This window comes from Prionailurus bengalensis, chromosome B3 (genome assembly GCF_016509475.1).
Source record: "Prionailurus bengalensis isolate Pbe53 chromosome B3, Fcat_Pben_1.1_paternal_pri, whole genome shotgun sequence".
NCBI classification, from domain to species: domain Eukaryota; kingdom Metazoa; phylum Chordata; class Mammalia; order Carnivora; family Felidae; genus Prionailurus; species Prionailurus bengalensis.
The window spans coordinates 133,625,204-133,645,753 of NC_057355.1; the positions used below are offsets into that span (position 1 = coordinate 133,625,204).

Genomic DNA, 20,550 nt, shown 5'->3' on the forward strand with positions numbered 1-20,550 from the left:
ACAGGCGCGTCGCAGTCAAACGCGGCTTCGCCAGAGCGGACAGTGAAGGGGCTTCTCATTACTCTGTGCTCTGTCTGGGAGGAAGGACCTGGTGGCCGGGCATCCGGGAGTCGGGCCCCGGTCACTTCTGCCCACGGTAAACACTACCCGTTACTGCTCCCAAGAATGGCGCAGAGAGAAAATAAATCAAGCAGTCTTGTCCATCAGTCCCATTCTCTGAGTCCCTACTTGGCCAGCCACTGGGGAATCCTCAAAAAGGCCCCAAGCTTTGGGGCCCAGCACTCTGGGCCCCTCATAGTTTTCAACCTGCTGACCTATCCTGGCTCACCTCGCTCCCTTCTTGCTTCTGGCATTTCCAGGATGGACCATCCTTTCTCACATCCAGACCTTCTAGCCAGGCCAGCCCCAACAACGCCTCTTCTGGACAGCTTTCCTTGACCATCACCAAGCTGCTGCCTCAACACCCCCTCCTTGCCATGGTGTCGATCGTCCTCATCTCTCCAATACCCCAACACGGGACGGATGCATAGTAGGTGTTCGATGAATGTTTGTGGAAGAAATGACATTCCTGAAACAAAGTTAGCACACTAGGTCTAAAAGAGATGAAAAGAGGCCACCATCTCACGGTGTGTGGGTTCAAATCCCACATCGGGCTCTGTGCTGACAGTTCGGAGCCTGCTTTGGGTTCTCTCTCCCTCGCTGCCAGTCACGCTCTCTCTCTCTCTCTCTCAAAAATAAATAAACTTAAAAAAGAGGGAGAGAGATGAATAAATGGGCTCTTTAAAAACACAACACACACACAGAGGCAAGTCTTTTACAGGCAACGAATACATATAAAAACTGGCGAAGTCTTCTACATGAGGTGTGCAGTCTACTTAATAGTCATGTAACAGTGTCAATTTCCTGGTTTTAATGAGATACTACAGTTTTGGAAGACGTTATCACGTGGGAAGCTAGAGGATCTTCTCTATGCTTTTCTTTTTTTTTGCAACTCCTAAATCTGTGATTATTTTAAAATAATAACGCAAAAGATATACAAGACAAAAAGGCAAGATGTCTCAGACACCAAAAGAGCGGCCGAGGCAAGAGGTGATGACTCCCAGGTTAGGGATGATCCTCACCCTTCTTTCCCTCTCCCTTCTCTTTCTCGGGCCTCCCCTGAAACGTCCTCCCTTCTGAGATGCCTTCCCAAACCAGCAGCAACCACGGCACCTGCTCAGAGTTCATTTTACTTCCTTCAGCACCTGGAGGACCGTAATCGGAAATCTCGTCTGTTTGTTGTCTGTCTTCCTCCCCCAGAACGTAGCCGCCCCAAGAACAGGGGTCACAGTGGGAAGTTTGCCACTGCTTCCCCAGGACCAGGGCAGATCCTGGCCCATGACACTTCAGGAATATTATTTTAATGAATAGTGAACATGTTAATGAATTAAGGAAGAGAGTAGATCAGAAACCAAAGCCGAGAGTGATCTTCTTAGCCTTTAAGGCTTTCTAATTAAAAACAAAAAGTGATAATAAAAAGCAAGTCCTTGACAAATACAGCACTTTATTACTTGTAGGAAATTACTTGAAATAGACAACGGGATGTCTGGAGCAGGTCCCAGAAAGAAGCAGATACCACTAGAAGGGGTGTAATCAGAAAATGGGTCCAGTGGGCAACTATCCGGACAGACATGGAAGGATGGAAGGGATTTAAAGAGAGGTCAAACGAGGGAAGGGGAAGAAAGGGCATTCGGAGCTCGGAAGCCAGCACGAAAAGAAAGCCTTAGTGGCATCAGGCCCACATCTGTCCGCTCAGGAAGCTGGTGACCTGTCATGAGAAGGGCTAGAGTCATGGTAACGAACAAGAGAGTCGGGACCCGCTCACATGACCGTCTGCTCTCTGTGATCAGCTTTCTGTCTAGTAAAGTAAGATTTGTAAACACTGAATTTTTTCCTTAATGAATGTTTCCTGAAAGGACAGAGTAGGCAGCTTAGAGGCTGTGCCTTGGTATTTCTGAGTTCTTGCTGGCTGGAAGAAGGGCCAGAAGCCTATTTGGAATTGAGGAGGGAGAAGAAGGAATCCTTGCCCCTTTGGGGCAAACGCCTCCATTGTGGGAAGAGCGACTCTGGTGAGCTCTCCCAATCATGAGGAAGGATTTTGTAGAAATCACTCAAGGCCCAACGCATCAGGCTGAGATGTTAAGGAACCTGGCTGATGCTATCAAAAACCATTTCATGAGGGACACATTCCTACATAATTTCTGTCTTCTGTCATGCCTACCACCTAGCTGGGCCAGGATTGCTGAAGAAGACAGCTGGCAAATTATTAGGAAATTGGAGGAGGGGAAGTTTAAATCCAAAAATGTGTACCCCACCCCTTATTCCAGAAGACTACAGGTTGGATGGTTTTGAAGTGACCAGTGATTGCCCCATAACAGGTCTTCCTTAGCCAAATGTTCTGCATTCAAGTTATTCCCATAGCCCTCGGTTCTTCCAGAACAGAGAGTGGATATCAGAAAAGCCTTTCCTCCACAGAGGCATCTGGCTCCTGGGGCCTCTTCATTCCAGCCTCGGCCACTGGGGCCCCGACACAGCAGCGTTGCTTCAGGGCCATGAGAAGCTGGGAGTCCCCTGATAGCCTGGTTGTGGACCAAAGCCTGAGGTATCGGAGACACGCGGGGGTGAAGGTCCACCAGCCCACTGTCCCCTGCATTGTGTAATGCAGATGGAAGAGATGTCTGCCTTCTCCGGATTCCACCAGCTGAATGGATATGAGGCACCAAAGAATAAGAAAGTATCTCCCATACATGGGAGAAGCTGCCAGGTGCCTTCTCTATCTTATTCCTATTTGCCAAGGCCTGCCTCGTTCCCAGACCGGGGAAGGTTCTATGCTAACTTGGACTTTAGAGGTGGCCCGAGTTCCTGTTCTTCTTGCCCACAGCCCTCCCCAGAATCATGGCCGAGAGCTCTCATCCTCACGGCCCACTAAAAAGCAATCTTGGTGCCATGTACACATGGCCATTGGGTCTACTACCTTTGCAGCAACACCTGGAAAACTTCCGAGTGATTTCTCCTCGGAAACCTTTGCTGAGAAACCTTCCTTAACATTAGCTCATGAAGTGCGATCCACCCTCTTGCTTAGCTCTTCCGTGATATCGGGCAGGAAGTTTTCGAGATGGTCACACAAGGCGTGTTTTATACCATTGACCCCATGCAGAAGGGTCCCCCTGAAACTCACAGATTTGGCGTTGAGGAGAATAGGAAGAGTGCTCTGCCCTTCCAACATTAGCTGTTGGCCATATTCTGTTCTCTCCAGTAGATGAAGATTTGTTGGTGCCATTGACTATGGTGGAAGACACTCTTGGGATTTTTCACTTAAACCTCAACTCTGGAGCTGTCTACACGTGGTAGACTTAGGACACCATTCTGGATTCCCGGATTATATCATAAAATTACTCTTAAATTTACTCTTCAATTACTTAAAATCACTCTTAAGTGCTTATTTAAGCATGGCTCAGTCAAGTAAGCATCCAACCTCGGCTCAGGTCATGATCTCGCGGTTCATGAGTTCGAGCCCCACGTCGGGCTCTGTGCTGACAGCTCGGAGCCTGGAGCCTGCTTTGGATTCCGTGTCTCCCTCTCTCTCTGCCTTTCCCCCGCTCGTGCACACACACTCTCTCTCTCTCTCTCTCTCTCTCTCAAAAATAAACATTAAAAAAAAAAATTTTTTTTAATGCTTATTTCCATTTTTAGGTTTTCACGAACAGTGTTTCTTTCTTCCTTTTTTTTTTTTTTTTTAACAGACTGACTATTGAGGTAGAATACTGGAGTAGTCCCCATTTCATCAGCTTTATTCGTTTCTATAAATTATGCACACACATGCAAAAGTGAGTTTCCACCAGCTGCCCCCCAATGAGTACAGTGTGAACATCACTGAGCGTGTGGGCAGGGAGAAGTCAGCAAGCACGTCCAGAAGCCGCCCTGGTGCCCCAGCGTCCGCTGGCTCCCTGTGCCTCTAGTCCCTCACTTCCACTTATTTTTCCTCCTTTTCATCTCGTTTCCTTCCACGTCTGCCCCTCCCAAATCACGACTCCGTTCACTGAGGCATACAAGTGCCCCCGCTGAAAGCAGACTGAGACAGGAGTAAACAAGACACTCAGTGTCCTGAGGGGCAGCCATTTTGCTGCCAAATACAACTTTGCCAAACCAAGAGGAAACTCCACTTATTTCTCCTTTGTTTTTTGTTTTTCATCTCTTCCAACTGAAAGCAAGTATCGGGGATATGTTTTGGTGCCACCTGGCCTCTAGTGCCTCCTGACTGCTCAGACCACTGTTTTGCCCATAAGCGTTAACTCTATCCATGCTGGGCACATTCTGGAGTTCTAAGGAAAGGATTCATGGATCAGTGAGACGAATGAGGACCTTGCTCACCAAACCCACAGCCTCGTGAAGGACACGGACCATTAACAGCACTTGCTACGCAGTGCGGTAAGCGTTGCAATGCAGGAACGAACAGACCGTCGTGGGGCACTGCAAGACACAAGTGCCCCCTCCCGTTAAAGCAAACTTTCCATCTGAGAGACAAAATTACGTGGGGCTTGGGAGAACCGAGCAAGGATCTCGACCACTCTCTTTGCGTTCTTCCGTTCTCTTGGGGGTTTCCTCAGTTCAATTATTGCTCCGGTCACCGTGCTGATCCCCTGGGCCATACGGCACGGGGGTGGGAGGGACGTACACTACTCCCACCACTTTAAAAACTAAGGCAGAGGCAAGGGGGCACATCTGAACCTTCATTTCTAGAATGGGGAGAGAAACAGCAACCGCGGTGCTTGCACCTAAAGAGATCAGCATCACAGTGCCTGGTACAAAATGAGTGTCGCCCGTGGCGGTGACAGTCGTGAAGTCAGAAGGATCTCGTCCAGGCTGGAGGCTCTTCTGAGCTCCCGCGCACAGCTACATATCACAGGCCCCTTCTCTAAGTGGCTCTCCTCGCCTTGGACTCAGGTACAACTCTCTGCTGAGAAAGAAAACGAGCAGCGGCCCGGCAGGACAAGCCAGTCTCTGGCAGAGAATGGTGGGATCCTGGAGGTTTCCCTGCGTCAGGTGTATATATCACTGTCCACCATGACCTGGTTCAATGCTAAGTGACTTGTGGGCAGGGAACACGGGTCCATTCCATGCTACATAAGAAGCACGGGCGGGTTCAGGCGCAACAAATACAATCAGGACATTTCCGATCTGGAAGGGGCTCTCAGAGAGGGTTATGTCCAATCTTTTCATTTAAAAACACAACATTTGGGGCGCCTGGGTGACTCCGTCGGTTGAGCGTCCGACTTCGGCTCAGGTCACGATCTCGCGGTTTGTGAGCTCGAGCCTCACGTCGGGCTCTGTGCTGACAGCTCGGAGCCTGGAGCCTGCTTGGGATTCTGTGTCTCCCCATCTCTCGGCCCCTCCCCTGCTCATGCTCTGTCTCTCTCTGTCTCCCAATAATAAATAAATGTTTAAAAAAAATTTTTTAATTAAAAAAAATTTAAAAATACAATATTAACTAGATAATTTTAAGTATAGAAAAATTTAAAGAAAATGTACATAACCCTTAGTTCCATCATCTAAACAGATTAGCTTGCATATAAACACTGAAAAATAAAAATCATACATGAACCCTTTTTTTAAGACAAAATAGTGCAGGAATGTATAAAAAGTTGCCTTCCCTCCTACCTGAACCCTCAGGCCTCCCTACTTTCTTCTTGTGTATCCTGCTAAAAGTAATTACAGAAACATGAGCATATATATTCATGCACATATCTATACACATATATACAACTTCATTTTTTTTTATATAAATAGGACCTCACTTTCCTGCAACTTGCTTTTTTTTCACTTAAGAAGGTGCTATGGTCTGAATGTTTGTGTCCCCTGCCCCAAATTCGTATGTTGAAATCCTAACCCCTAATGTGGTGGGGGGGGGCGGCATATTGGGGGGTAATTAGGTTATAAGGGTGGAGTCCCCATGAATGGGATTAAGTACTTTCAAAAAGAGACCTCACAAAGCTCACTAGCCCCTTCGACCATGTGAGGGCACAGCAAGAAGGCTGAGACCCAGAAGCAGGTACCCCCCTGGAGCATGCTGGCACCTGATCTCAGACATCTAGCCTCCGCAACTGTGAGAAAGGCATTTCTGTTGTCTATCAGCCATCCAGTCTTGGGTGTTTTGCTACAGCTGTCCAAACCAACTAAGAAAGAAGGCAACGAACAAAGTTTTGAAGCCAGAATACTTGCCGTTCACTCCCATCACCATGCTACTTTCTAGTTATATAATCTTGAACTTAAACCTCACTGTGCCTTAGCTGTTTCGTCTGTAACATGGGGACAGGGGAGTTAATACACGTAAACTTCTTAGAATGGGGATGACACTCAAAAAATATGTATTATTATTACTTGGTACCATTATATCTTTGTACCCTTTCCAACTCTTCCCGTTTACCTTTTTTTTATTTAAGTATAATTGACAAGCGATGGCCTTTTAGTTTCAGGTATACATCAGAGTGATTTGAAATTTCTATACACTATTAAATGATGCTCACAATTAAGTCTAGCTATCATCTGTCACCACACAAAGCTGTTACAATATTCCTGACTATATTCCCTTTGATGTACATTACAACCCCATGACTTATTTATTTTATAACTGGAATGCTCACCAGCGTGCCAAGGCTACAAACTCTGGTGATGGGTCCTGAGGCTGTTTCCAATTTGCTGCTATTGTTATTATGAACAATATTAAGATACCCTCACTGGCTCGTTTTTGATGATCTCGGTGAGTAAATCCACAGGATCCATTTGTAAGGCTGAACTTGCTGAGTATCTACATATAACTTTTGACAGATGTCGTCAAATGCACCACCTGGGTTCCCTGCCATGAAAACTGTCTGTTTCCCAACCCCTCTCTGAACTGGATATTCCGAAATTTTTAAATATTCGCCAATCACACAAATCACAAGCGGTATCTCCTTGTTGGTTTGATTTGAACCTCTTTAAATAATGAGTGAAGTCAAGAACTCTTTAACTTACAGGTGACAAAACCAGGGACCTAGTGGTCCTCTAACTGACTTAAAGTCACACCTGACCAGTTATAGAGACGAGCCTGAACCAGATCTCGGGATGGCCCATCTGAGGGGTGCCCTGACCCCAGCACCGGGAAGAGCATCCGATGACCTGTGGCCAACTCCTTCCTCTGCCCTGTCCGGGCACACCAGGCCTGAGCAGGCAGGCAGGGCTCCACGCTGCCAGGGTTAGGGTGAGGGCCCCCTGGGGACCAGCAGTCCCAAGCATGTGTTTTCCTGGCCTGACAGGGACGTCATAGCCTCGTCTTCGACCCAGGAAGCAGGACTGCGGTCTCCTTCAGCTGCGAGGTCGCTGACTGTGTCTAGCAGATAACGAGAGCCTTGTCCACCAACTGCCTGAGGTTCCAAGGTGTTTTTTCTCCTGCTCGTGTCATCTCAAGTGTTGCTTCTGTCTGAGAGCCAAATGGTTCACGCAGCCGTGACTGGACATTCATATTCCTTTTTCTCCTTATCTGTGAAACTGGCCTTTTTCAACTGGGCAAGAAAGCTCTCTGCAGGAGGGCAAGGATCTCCTTCCATTACCCTCTGGTGCCCTCCCCAGGCATGAACAGCACAGGCATTCAGGGTGGCGGGAGGTTACCGAGTGCGCGACATAGAGAAGCGCTCGGGTGCCACTTCTCCCGGGCACTGTGACCACGAGCACCTCCCTCTAAGCCTGGCTGTCCTCACCTGGATGATGGAAATGACACCGATGTCTGCTTTGCCTGACACGCAGGATTGGTGTGAGCCAAGGAGATCGCGTGCATGACAGTACTTTGAAAACCGTGAGGCCCAACACAGATGAAGGACGCGGGAGAAGGTCAGTGAGCTGGTCGCCATTCGCTTCCTCCAGGGGACTTTCTTTCCTGAGGTGGCCATCCTCAGTCGTGTGGGAGGGGGTCTATCCCTGTGCCCAGATATTCCGGAAGCCCTGCGTCCCCTATCCAAGTGCCCCAGGACCGGTCTCTTCATCGTGACACAGACCGACTCAAGGCTTCATTCATCTGGACGCTACAGAAAGTATTTTACAAGCCTCTATTTATACACCAGCTAAACTAGCTGTTCAGCAAAGAGAACTCTAGTAACTTCACATTGGTTTGGCACAATCAGGAAGCACAGTTCCACCTGCTGGGATTTCTCAGCCAACCCATCCTCATTACACGCTAGAACTAAGAAATAAAAGTGGCCATGTTGAAGGGAATCATGCTGCAATTACTATATATTTTTCTACTCCTTTCTTTTCTCTCTCTCTTTTTTTTTTTTAAATTAACATTTATTTTTGAGAGACAGAGCGTGAGCAGGGGAGGGGCAGAGAGAGAGGGAGACACAGAATCCGAAGCGGGCTCCAGGCTCCGAGCTGTCAGCACAGAGCCCGCCGACGCAAGGGGCTCAAACCCACAGAGGGAGATCATGACCTGAGGTGAAGTCAGACGCTTAACCAACTGAGCCACCCAGGCGCTCCTAATTTCTAAACAAAAGAGTTAAATACAGTTCCACCCTTTTCCTTGTCTTTCTGCTACCGTCCTAAACACTGATTATCCTCCTAAGTCTAGAATCATAAGAACCTGTTCTACCACTCGCAGCTTGGAGAGTTTAGGCAAATTATTCAACCTCTCATCTAAAAAAGTAAAGAGAATCAGAAAGCCACGTTAATTAGGAGTGTGGTTACATTAAGAACACAAAACCAGTAAAGATCTACTTAAAGTTTAATGCTTGGATTTGGAGACAGCTCTTTTGTCCTCTGAGACTTTTTTTTCCCTAACTCCTGGTTATATTCCAGATAGCTGAAATTTGCTGGCTAAAGGAGTCTCTCTCAGGTGCATATATATTCTTCTCAAGGTCTTGAACAGCTTCACCAAGGCCATGATGGAAGTCGTTGACCGACAACCCAAGCCCAGACCCCAGCGCTCTGTTCCAGGCAGGGAGACTTCCAGCAAGCGCCCTGGAGCAGCCTGGTGGAGACTAACAGGAGGCACAGGACAGAGGCAAGGACAACAGGAGCCCCCCTGAGCCCGGTGCGTGAGGAACAACTTCCTTCCGGGCAGCTGTACGCACAGACCAATGCCCCACCACGGGCTCTGTCTTTGTAAGAAGAAACCTTCAGATGCCCACTTAGGAAAATGAAATATAAAGGGTGACGTCCAGTGCTAGGACAGTCCACAGTGAACAGCCGACAAGGGAAAACCGAGGGATTGTGGCCACTCTGGAATGTCTGTGTAGGAGGAGCTTAGAGGTAGCACTGCTTGGCCAGGAAGGGAAGGGCTGTGGAACTTCACGTGATGCTGCATCTGAATAACACACACAGTGGCTTATGTCTGTGTGAGATAGAGTACCGGTGGGGGTGGGGGGGCAGCTAGAGCTCGAGTCACCCCCCTTCGTTCAGTCCCTGGAAAGGACGGTACTGAAAAAAATAAACCAGTCCCACTTCAGGTGACCAGTCCATTTTTCTGAAGGATGTAAAGAATTCTCTCATAAATTCTACTCCCTCGCTTCCATTGAGCTAGGTTGCTAGAGTTCCATCTAGAATACCGAAGGTGCAAAGGCACCTGGGTGGCTCGGTCGGTTAAGTGTCCGACTCTTGATTTTGGCTCAGGTCGTGATCTCACGGTTGGTGGCACAGAGCCCCACGTCAGGCTCTGTGCTGAGCATGGAGACTGCTTGGGACTCTCCCCTCCTCTCTCTGCCCCTCCCTCTGCCACACACATGCATACTTTCTCTCACGAAAATAAGGAAACATTTAGAGTATGAAGGTACACACTATAGACATCATAGAGCTAACAGAGCTGTTATAAATATTTCAGCTCCCTCCTTCAAGTACACAGTCGGGTGTGGCCATGTGACTAGTTTTGGCCAATATAATGTGTGTAGAAGTGACATGTGTCACTCCTGGACAGCTGGAAGGGCCAGCACGTGCTTTCCCATTTTCTCCTTTCCCTCAGCCACCGTAATGGGGAATGCTCCATCGGCCTCTATCTGATAAAGACAAGGATGACACAGCACAGGGTCCCCAGCTAGCCTTCATAGATGCACAGAGTGAGCAAGAAGTAAACCTCCATTGTTTTATGCCCCTGAGTTGGGGGGCTGTCTGTTACCCCATAACCTAGCCTTCACTGTGACATATCTATATACCACTTAGCCACCAGAACATGGCCTTCTTCTAAACTGGTAAATGACTGTCAAAGTGTTTAATTGCATTAAAATAGATCGTACAGCCATAGAGTTCCCAGTACTTCTTAAGAACTCGGTTGTTTGTTAGGGACCTAGACACAATTTTTAATTACAAGAAATCAAACTCCTATTTGAAAGGTAAATTATAGAACTGAGCTCTCAAACAACCCCCCAATTCCTTTCCTGAGTCCCAGCAAATAGGTTCTCGAGTGCAACATTAAAACCTGCTCCAAATACAACACTCTAAGTTAACTAACTGGAATTAAAATTGAAAATTAAAAAAACAAAACAACAACAACAAAGCAAAACCTGCTCCAAATGCATCATCCATTACGGGAGGAAAAAGACAATCATTTTCATAAACTCCAATTTCTGACATGAAAAACTTCCTCCATGATACTCTTGGTCGACGCATGCATTCATCCCCTGAGACGTCCGGCTGGGCTGGCCAAATGGGAACTCCTTCATTGACTTCATTTTCCCTGTGGAAGCCAGAGTTTTGAAATGCAGCTCCTTGAACATCACGATGGGTTGATGCCCACCAAAGTCAAGTTCTCATGCCTCCAAAGGCATATTTCAATCCATCATTTTATTTAATATATAAAACACGGATAAGGACAAAATTTGGAGTACTGTCCTACACCAAAAAATACACAAACTAAGTTTTTCTATCACAAGATGTATCAAAACATATCTTGCACAGGCGCGGGAGCATCTAGGAACGTCGGCTAAGCTGTGACCATAAAATCTTCCTGTTTCTTTTTTTTATTTTAATTTTTTAATGTTTCTTTATTTTTGAGAGAGACACATAGAGTGTGAGTAGGGGAGGGGCAGAGAGAGAGAGAGAGAGAGAGAGAGAGAGGGAGACACAGAATCTGAAGCTGGCTCCAGGCTCTGAGCTGTCAGCATAGAGCCCGACGCGGGGCTCGAACCCATGCACCGTGAGATCACGACCTGAGCCGAAGTGGGACACTTAACCGAATGAGCCACCCAGGTGCCCCAAAATCTTCCTGTTTCTAAATAACAGACCCCATAGACACAGATTCTATTTATGCGAAGCCACCAATTCAGTCATTTTGGGTCAATATATTGTTTTAACATCAATACCTTTTCACTTATAAATCAGTACCAACCTAGCCATTTTAGTGAGCAAAATAACTATATCATGGTCTTATTTCTTAGGTTGTTAAAATAGCTAGATGAGACTCATTGCTGGTGAATCAGTGAAATGCTTGGAAATAAATATGAGGGAAACGTACAGCCAAACAGTTGGTTGTCGGGACCAAAGGACCTGTCGGTCACCTGCATCTTCACCCCCAGCCTGACAATTTATACCTAAATTCTGATTTCCCAAGGTGCCCAGGGCCAGTCTCTAAGTACTTTGATGAGTGTGTCACAGAACCTCTTGGATGCAACAGTCAATTAAATTATTAATGAAAGAACTATACAAAGAATAAAAGCATCATGCTCTTTTATGTAGTAATAATTACTATTGTAAGCAATGCAAATTGAATAATAAGACTCATCAGGACAGTTCAGTGATAAGCTAACAATTTTTGGCAATCAGACCACATATCTCTGCTCAAGCTGTTTAAGAAAATAAATAGCAGCTTGTTGGCGTTTTTGTTCAGTTAAGCACCTATATATCCAGGGGCTGCTTACACGTCCCAGATAGAAGAGCTAAAAAAAAGTAGAGACTGAATGATATAGAAGTGGAACCAGTCACAGTGGCGGTCATTTAGATATTTCCACACCTTCAGAAAACGATGAAGCCTATAAAGTGTCCCAGAATCAAATGACATAATTTACTTATATACACACACACGTATATAGACACGTATACTTACGTATACACATGCATTACATGAATACACCCATGTAGACGCAATAATAGATTCTTGTAACTATAATATTTCAGTTACAATCACGGGAGGGGTAGAGTTGAAAGCCATGATAAAGATAGGGCCGTCACTACTTAGAAGCCTTCATGAAGCACATAACTACCTGCCACACAGCCCCACACCTGCAAAAGAGCAGGTCACTTCTTTACCTGAGTGGCCCCTGATGGAACACTCTAGAAATCATACAGTCCTTGAACAGTGCTTAGTGTTGCCCAGTTCTCTGCCAGTTCACCCAAGGCTGATTCAGGAGAGAAGGGGTCCATTCACCAGATCAAACAAATCACAGGTAAAGTCTATTCAACTCTAACCGGGGAGTAATTTGGACCTTCCAGTAGCTACTACAACCAATCACCTGCTTCTTTTTGTTCACCAGGAGACTATGTATTATATGTGAGGGAATGATATCCTCTGGTATTCAGGGAAACACAGTCAAGGAAAGCAGTGAGGTCCCCCCAGCTTCTGGCAGGAATAAAGTAATGCTCGGGAGTGGGTTTCCCCACCTGCTGTCAGATACGTTCAACTCACCAACGTACCTTCTCCTAGGATCTGGAGTGCCAGGTGTTAAAAGTCTACCTGCTAAGAGGCCATTGGCTTGGGCCTGGGGATGCCGTTCTGTCCTTTACAAAGTGCCTTCCCTCCACGATGAGCTGTTATTTTATATTAACAAGGCCAGTTTGGATGCCATTCTCTTTCCAGGGGTATCAACTTCAAAAACAGCTCTTTGTCTCCTGACTCCATGGTGGATGCCCCCGCTCCGAGTTCCAATTATTCCTTTGAGGCTAATTCTATCTTAGCAAACTCAAAAAGCTCTGCCTTGTGCTATGTTGCTACCACCATCGACGGAGGCCCGAGCTTTAAGCGAAGTTAAGAGTTTGGGCCCAAACGACTCAATCCCCTCTTAGCGCCCAACTATCGTTTGGGGAGTTCCATACACACACACCAGAGGGAGAGTAAACCAAATGCGGACACATAAATGTATCCACTGTCGGGAAACAGCTAGTACAATACAGCACGTTCCCTGGGGAGTAAGAGCTCACCCTCTGCCTTGGCCGGGACGGGGTCTGCCGGATTTCCAGCAGGAGATACGTGTGTGACGTGCATTCTCAATCCAGAGTGCTATGGATAGATGCCTACTCATCATTTCAAATGCTTTTTTTTTTTTTTTCCTCCTCCTTCAATCATGAAGAAAGTCTTAAACTGCCGGTATGTGTCTAACACTTGCTAATCTCCTTTCTAATAAGGAGGCTAAGCCACAGGCGGGGACCTCCAGTAAACAGTAGTGGGAGCCAGTGAGGAAGGTAGAGAGGGAGGTGAGAATAGCACCAAAGAGAAGCAAAAGAACTCAAGTCAGGGAGGTTCCCAGATCGTGATTTTGCACCACAGTAAGATTTCAAAAATAGTTTTGGGGACGAGCGTAGGTTGCCAACTTTTTATTTTGCCAAGTAAGGAGACTGAACTCACTGTCTTGAGCTTATTTTTCTCTTTGCCTTGGACCCAGGGAAGAGTTCATCTTTGAATGCTTATTTATGCATATCTGTCTGCCCCCGGCACCCACCCCCACCACCGGACTCCGTGCCCAAGCATCCCCTCTGCCCGCCTTCCACGCGGGAGGCCACTCGGTGTCCAGGAACCACTGAAATAGACCCGACTGGGTCCCAGATCTGAGAATTATTACTTATTTTCTCATTTTGCTTGAGAATGTTTCACATTTCCTTATCTTCCTTGAGAGAATTTCTGTGAAACACCTTTTCTAAGGTGATAGAACTACAGAGTCATCTCAAAAAAAGTCAACACATTTTACACTGGATTCATTTCAACCCCTGATAAGAAAGTAGTATATATGCTTCTAATGGAAATGAATTCTAACAAAAGGGTGTATTCACACTTTCAGCCCAGGGGCCTGACCTACAACGGCCGAGAACACATGTGCAAAGAATGTGAATGGCTTCTTTTACAGGCAGCAGCAACAGAAGAGCAAATGACCAAAGACTTTCTATCCATTTATCTTGACATAAACCTACTCTATGGCCAGCCAAGATGACTATTCTAAAGGAAACCAACTTGTAGAGTCTGGACCAGAACCAAGGCTTTCAGCAACAGCTAAAGATGGAGGCCAGCTTAATTTCTGAATTCTTAGAAGACAAAGACCATCTAGACTAATGTGGCCTGCACGGTGCCCATGTTTAAAAAAAAAAAAAAAAAATCTCCCTTATCCCTTGAGACCAGAACTCTCTATCTGGCCTCTCCATCCCTCGAAAACAGTTTGCAAAGGGCCTTTGACATCAAGAGCTGTTCGCTGAATGGACAAATGAAGGAACGCCCCTGTTTACCTTGTTATCTTTCAGAACACAGAAACAACTGACTTAGAAATCTTTTCGGTTAATTCTCATTTAAATAAAAGATAGATTTTAATCTTGTTTCCAATTATCAGTCAGGACCATCCCTTCTCAAGGAATAACCGTTGCAATCATTTTAAGAGCTACCATAAAATGAGTGTTTACCTGCCAAGCACCGTGCCCAGTATTTTATAAGAATTATTTGAGGGGCGCCTGGGTGGCGCAGTCGGTTAAGCGTCCGACTTCAGCCAGGTCACGATCTCGCGGCCCGTGAGTTCGAGCCCCGCGTCAGGCTCTGGGCTGATGGCTCAGAGCCTGGAGCCTGTTTCCGATTCTGTGTCTCCCTCTCTCTGCCCCTCCCCCGTTCATGCTCTGTCTCTCTCTGTCCCAAAAATAAATAAATGTTGAAAAAAAAAAATTAAAAAAAAATTATTTTATTCTATTCCCATGTCATCTCTACCCGGTAAATATCGCTCTTCCCATTTTACAGATGGGGAAATGGAGGCTCAGATCCCTTAACATTATTTTCTAGGACTCTACAGCTCAAAAGTCACACCCGAAGTCATTCAGCTAGGAAGAGGAAAGCTGGACTCTGGAAGTGTGGCCCTAACATCCGCTGCGTCCCCCCTGGGAACCTTGGGCCACGTCACTAAAACCAACCGTGCCATGAGCCACGGCTCTCATGGCACATGCACTTTAACTCGTGCTGCTAAAAACCCGGGCCATGCCCTCCTTTCCTTGTAGCCAGTGATCTTTTCACTCTGTCTGAAAGTCCTGTTCAAGCTTTCCACCCCCTCTCTCAGAAGCTCTAACTCTCAGCCCCCAGGCCTTGGCCACACCACAGCCAACGCCCTGATTGCAAAGCCATTCCGTCCAGCCAGACTAACCCATTTCTTTCAAGAGAGTCGGTGCAACTCAAAAATGGCATATGAGGGACCAAAATTCTGAAATTTGTTTTAAATACATCAAGTTCTCCAGAATTCACAAACCCGTTCCATCTGCTTTAGCTTCTGATGACAAGGGGCCCACAGGTTCCTGTGGAAGCTGCTTCCCTCCCCCCCTCGTGATGTCTCGCTTTGTGACCTTGCTTCGTGACCTTGCTTTGTGACTTCTGCGGCTCTAAGTTTCCCTATATAGGGAATACAAACTCTTACAACCTACCTCACGAAAATGATTGCACTAACCAAGGGAGATAGCAAAAACGCTTTAGGGGAAAAAAATAAATCCCTTCTGAAACTAAGGTGCTAATATCATACCTTTTCCAAATCATACAGGTTATGGCAAATTAGAGCGGGCACTTACATGGCCGAAGCATAGCTCCAGAAACTCTCTGTTACATACATGGGTATTTCCATTTAATTAAAGGTTTCCAGGAAACACCTAGAGCCATTATCAAAGGTGCTAACTGGGCAGCCAATAGGAAAAATCCTTGTAGGTCTATGAATCAGTCCTTGGGAGGGTTTTTCGTTTTGTTTATTAACATTTGTGACTCAAGCATAACTTCCCTTGGTATTAAAGTAACTGGGAGCAGAGATGAATTGCCCAATTTTTAATTACATCTGGCCTCCTTGTATCCCACGCCGTAAGCACCCTGTCTATGAGGGCACCATGAGAACAAGTCATCTGTCGTTGGCTGTTCTGAAAGGACTCCGGTGTCTGCAGGGCTTATGGCCACTAAAATAAAGCGTTCTAGCCTTCTAAGAACCTAACACACACACTCTTTGTGTGACTTTAAAAACTGGCTGACATAATGGGATCATCACGGAAAACATGCTGAACTGTGTTTGTTGACTGTTTTCACACCGTGTAACCTGTCCAGCCGTCTCTGCTTCCCAAGGCATCAGACTCCATTTTGAACAAGCATTTCTTTTTTCCTTTCTGGAGTCTCTCATTTTTTCCATTGTATTAATTCAGAGGAAAAAAAGGCCTCATAAATGTCATTTCATATTCCAAGCAATTTGCTATAGGCAACTACACCATTACTTTGTACAAATAAATTTACATAAATCATTATTAGAATGTTTTATCTTAGCAACATTATTTGGTTCCCAGAGCACAAATTAAATGCATGCTTAAAGCCGAATATTTTAAAGTTATTCCTATATTGTTTATGAGACAGGATTAGAAATTTCCATCTAATCTTTCTTTCATAATGGAATTCCTTTAGTTTTCTTTGTGCATTTAGAAACCACATGTATCATTTTCTGGGGGCGGGGGGAGGGGGTGGTCTTGAAGCACGCAATGCCAAGAGATGATTCTGCCACACTGGGTTCCTTTTCCAGAGACTCTTCCCTTTGATTCCATGGGTTCGGTTTTGAACACTGATTGGGAAGGCCAGAAACCAGGGAAATTAATACCATCTCGTGAATAAATGGGTTTTTGTTTGATATTATTCTGCAAGCAGACTAGTCTTCGGTTGTGGTTTGGCTTTTTTTTTTTTTTTTTTTTTTTTTTTTTTAATATACACATTTGTAAATAAACTGCCTGAAAACAGAGCTCAGTTCCTCCTGGCTATTTGTGTTGGGAAGGAGCCTGTTTGAATCAACTGCACTGCACATGGCAAGTCTTCACAGGCTAGAGTTCTACCCGCCCCCTAGATCTGAAAACAAAACCTCTCCCCCTGTGTCAAATGTAGCACCCCGTGTTAACACAAGCCGGGCTTGCGGATGTCCAGGGTAAGGGATGGAAAGGGACGACGGGTCCTGCTACTTTTTGGCTCTGGAGAATCACATAGCGATCCCGTGCCTCACCTTCTCATCAAGGGCTGGTCTTAGTTCTCTTCCAGTGTGTGGTCTGGGAGCAGGTCCCAAGCCAGTGTCAAGGAAGGGGGGCCCACATGGTCAAGGTGGGCACTCCTAGAAAAGGATGAGCAAGGCGGTCCAGTGGAGTGCTTAAGAGCAGTTCAGACCTGGATTCCATCCAAACCTTTCTGCCTCCGCTACCTTAGCGAGAATGAGATTACATGTACCTGCCTCCAAAATTTGTTACGAGGATGAAATGAGGCAGCACAGGCAAAAAGCTTAGAACAGCGTGACTCCGAAAAGGCACCTACACAGTAGCTGACCAGTGGGGTCAAGCTGGGGTGGTCATATAATTGGTTGTCTATACTAGGATATTTCTGGGTGTGAAAGGGAAGACTGCATGATAATTGCATTAGGTAACTGGCAAAGGCTTGCACAGCCCCAGGCCTACTGGGGCGGACGCGATTACCTTGACTCCACACCATCACCACTCAGTACCTGATAAAGAAATCAGGTAACAATTACCTCTTACATATTTGACAACTCATCCTACCATTCAAGGCTCTTTCGCACGTCGTATCTGAGCCTCCCATAAACCATGTGAAAAAATGTTGAGCTGGGTGAATTGCCTTTAAATGATGAGCAAAGAAAGAAAAGCGTAGAAAAAGTATGGGATTTCCCACGATGACCCAGTGTGGCAAGGGCAAGGGTACCCCAAGTAGATCTCATGCTCCTCTGTACTTACTTCCCAGCCTCCCGTCAACAAGGGAGGGTCATGCTACTAATTCTGGCCAATGGACTGTGGATGTGAAACTGGTCTGGGTCACTTCTGGTCTAAGGCACTTAAGAAAGGGTGTGTGTTTTCAATTCTTTTTTTCACATGCCGCAGCAACCAGGAAGCCACGTGTTGAAATGCAGGTGTCACGGGAGGGAGAAGGCTCAGATCCTCATAACTGGATGGAGGGTGGCCACACTGGCACAAACCAGTGAGTGAGAAATAAACTTCTGTTGCGCTAACCCTGAGATTTGGGGAATACTGTTTACCCTCCCGAGGGTAAAAAGCCAGTAGCCTTGGCTCAGCTACTTAATACGAGTAAGAACCCACTTCTCCAACTCTGATAGCTGGAGTAGTTTCCACTCAACAATACCAGAGAATCCCCACCAGATTGGGAAAATATTGCCAAGATTAAATGGCATGGCTTACTCATGCTCAGTCTTCAATGCTTACTTGATTTAAAACAAAATATTTATTTGGTTTAAAATACGATCGTTCACGCCAAGTAAAAAGGGGAAAAGTTCCAAAATGCAGGGTGTGTTTTTATTTGGTGCTGATTTGTTCCCACATTCAGTTTACCCCCAAGAAGCCTGGATGCCTCATTTCCAAGACAGCGCTAATAGGTAAGTAAGTTTCTGACATGAAGTAGCCTCAAGGTCACGTCTAGATTTACTTGTAGGTTAAATGGATGAATGGAAAAATCCCCATCCAGAATATGGTCAATTTGCCTCTCTTATGCAAATCCTACTCACCCCTCAAACTTCTTTTCTTCATGGTGCAAAATATTCTGCACCTCAAATTTTTCAAACACTTGTGTCACACAAGGGTCTAGGCGATTTGCTAGGATGACATTTTTTTCCACAAAGGGCCAGTCAACATTTACGATTTCTGACAGACCTATTCAACTCTTGCCATTACACAAAAGCTGCCATAGATAATCCAAAAATGAATGTGACTGCGTCCCAGTACAACTTTATTTAGGGACACTGAAATCTGAATTCCATTTAATTTTCATGCGGCACAAAACATTATTCTTTGAATTTTTTCCAACCATTTAAAAATGCAGAAACCGGGGTGCCTGGGTGGTTCAGTCGGTGAAGCGTCCAATTTCAGCTCAGGTTATGATCTCACGGTCTGTGAGTTCGAGCCCCGCGTCGGGTCTGTGCTGACAGCTCGGAGCCTGGAGCCTGCTTCGGATTCTGTGTCTCCCTCTCTCTCTCTGCCCCTCCCCCACTAGCGCTCAGGCTCTCTCTCTCAAAAATAAATAAACATTAAAAAATAATTATTGAGAAGAAACCTCTAGAAACCAGTCTCCGCCTGTGCATCACACATGAACACGCAGCAAACCGCACCTGGCCCAGGAGCCCGACGGGCCCCTTGACTGAGCCTTGGATTAGGCTTAGAAGACAAAGGCCCACAATCACTGTAGTGACAGGCGAGCACAGACTGTTATTCTAGCTCTTCTGCTTCCGGGTGGCAGGGGACCCAGGGCTCCATGTTCGGGAAGGCCTGAGCTCCTGGGTCGGCAAGCCCCTCCGCTCCGGGAGCACTGGATCACACTGAGGCGGGGGGACCGTGGCCAGGACAGGCCCGGCAGGATGGGCAGGAGTCTCGGCAGGGAATGTCAGTAGCACCTTTAAGACCCAGCGAGAGCCACCATTGCTTTATCCAAAAGCAGCCCGGGGAAAGAGCTAGGTGTGGGCAGCATTTGCCGAGCTATCCCAGAGCAAATCAGGACACTTGGCTCCCTGACTGGGGCCCCAGCTTCAGCCTTGAGACTTCCACTGAATTCCGGCTTTCAGAAATCTCAACACTGACCTGCAAACTCGTGTTCTTGGCTTAGGCTTCCTACCCTTCAAAACCAGCAGGTACTGACCTCACGCGGCCTCTGGCTTATCCCCAGGCCTTGTCAAGCCGCAGCTGCCATGCAGAGCTTGGGGGGGAGGGAAACAGGTGGGGAAGAGAAAAGTAAAGCATCAGGTAGACAAGAAGAGGCCACGCGCGGGCAGGCCCAAAGAAGCAAAAAAGGCCAGCAAGGTAGCAGCCAAGCCGGGGAGGTGAGGCAACAATGACCACTGTCCCTGAAGGCGGCTGCCAGCCAAGCCCCCTCCACAACAGGGCAAGTGGAGTTTCCCCAGGGACACCTTATGGGACCCAGGCTCAGAGGGGGAAGCTGGCTCTGGCTGGGACACTGGATCAGTGTCCTCTGAACCCTGTCTGGCCCACGCAGCCAGGGCTCTCACTGCCCAGGCTCACAGGGGGCTCATTCCCACCCTCCTATCCAGGTGCCATGTTGTTCCTCTTCCCTCAGCCTGGCCAGATGAGCCACAGCCAAAAAAAAAAAAAAAAAAAAGCCCCCCCCGGAGGCTCTCCCTCTTCCATGAATTCTTCCCTAATTATTTCAATCCCAATCCTCAAAGTCTCTCAATTCCCTCAACCAAAGAGGGAACCATTAATTAGTACGCAGCACTGGCCCTAAACTGAGCACCACCATCTGCCATTTTCTTACGAGTGAGTCACGGATCTTTGGCTAAGCCGTGACTCTGG

General features: G+C 46.7%; 1 protein-coding gene across 3 annotated transcripts in view; it reads right to left on the minus strand.

Annotated features, from left to right (window-relative positions):
* Window positions 1-20,550, minus strand: part of FOXN3 (forkhead box N3) — a 400,702-nt gene that overhangs the window by 264,932 nt on the left and 115,220 nt on the right. The window lies entirely within an intron of this gene.